Source organism: Coenobita brevimanus, chromosome 16, assembly GCF_032717465.1.
Source record: "Coenobita brevimanus isolate Jiangsu-jjx chromosome 16, ASM3271746v2, whole genome shotgun sequence".
In the NCBI taxonomy this organism is placed as follows: Eukaryota; Metazoa; Arthropoda; class Malacostraca; order Decapoda; family Coenobitidae; genus Coenobita; species Coenobita brevimanus.
In genome coordinates, this window is record NC_136969.1 from 29284149 (window position 1) to 29285759 (window position 1611).

Genomic DNA, 1611 nt, shown 5'->3' on the forward strand with positions numbered 1-1611 from the left:
ACCACCACTTAAGTATGAACGCAACCCTCCTTGCCACCGCTGCTCGTACCACAACTACCACAATTACTACCACAACTACCACTATTCCCACTTGTCCTAATATTCTCACCTTCATATTCTCTGTCCTTATTGTTCTCTCTCTCTCTCTCTCTCTCTCTCTGTCCATCATCATCATCATCTCCCCTTCTCCCTTCCACCTTCTCCCTTCCTTTCTTCTCATCTTTCTCTCCTCTCCCTCGTCTCCTTCCTTCCTCTTCCCTTTCTTCTCCCTTCCTCTTCCTCCTTCTCTTCCTTCCTTCCTCTTCTCCTTCTTCTCTCTTCCTCTTCCTTTCCCCTTTCTTCTCTCTTCCTCTTCCTCCTTCTCTTCCTTCCTTCCTCTTCCCCTTCTTCTCTCTTCCTCTTCCTCTCTTTTCCTTCCTCTTTCTAGTTTCTTCCTTCTCATCCTTACTCCCTTTTCCTTTTCCTTCCCCTTCCCATTCTTCTCCCTTTCCCTCTCCTCTCCTCTTCCATCTCTCCTCTCCCTCTCTCCCTTCCTCGCCCTACCCCTTCCCCTTCCCTTTCCTCCCTCTTCCCCTTCCAGATAGACAGATAGATAGATTCCCTGCCTCTCCAATTCCGCCCCTTTCTATCCCATTCCGCTCCACATCCTCCCCCTCCCATCCCATTCCATATCATTCCATCTCATCCCACCCCCACCCCATCCTCTGCTTCCTATCCCATCCCCTCCCATTCCATCCCATCCCACCCCCACCTTACCCTTTCCCTCCCATCCCATTCCATATCATTCCATCTCATCCCACCCCCACCCCATCCTCTGCCTCCTATCCCATCCCTCCCATTCCATCCCATCCCACCCCCTCCCTACCGTCTCCCTCCCATCCCATCCCATCCCATCCCACTCCTTCCCCACCCTCTCCCTCCCATCCCATTCCATCCCATCCCACCCCCACCTCACCCTCTCCCTCCCTTCCCATTCCATACCATTCCATCCCATCCCACCCCCACCCCACCCTCTCCCTCCCATCCCACTGCATCCCATCCCACCCCCACCCCACCCTCTGCCTCCCATCCCATCCCATCCCATTCCATCCCATCCCACTCGTTCCTTTAACCCTACCAATATCCCTGAACATTCCTTTCCCACAATGAGCAAAGTTCTCGCCTTGATTATATTGACGATTGCCATTAAAAAATATGAAAAAGTTTGAAAAGCCGTGAGAAAAGCGTGTGGAACTTTGGCCTCTATGTGGTGTAATAGAGAGAGAGAGAGAGAGAGAGAGAGAGAGAGAGAAGGAAAGAGAGAAGAAGAGACTAAAGGAATAATAATAATAATAATAATAATAATAATAATAATAATAATAACAATAATAATAATAATAATAATAATGATAATACAGGAAAGCGACAGTAAAATAAGAGTAAGAAATAACATACTTTCTCTCCAATCAAGCCAAATAAAAATGTGAGAGAGAGAGAGAAAGAGGGAAGAAAATGTGAGAGAGTGAAAGAGAGAAAAGATGTGAGAGAGAGAAAAAGGGGAAAAGATGTGAGAGAGAAAGAGGGGAAAAGAAATCGTTGTCGGGTAGGAAAAAAGAGAGAGACAATGAGAGG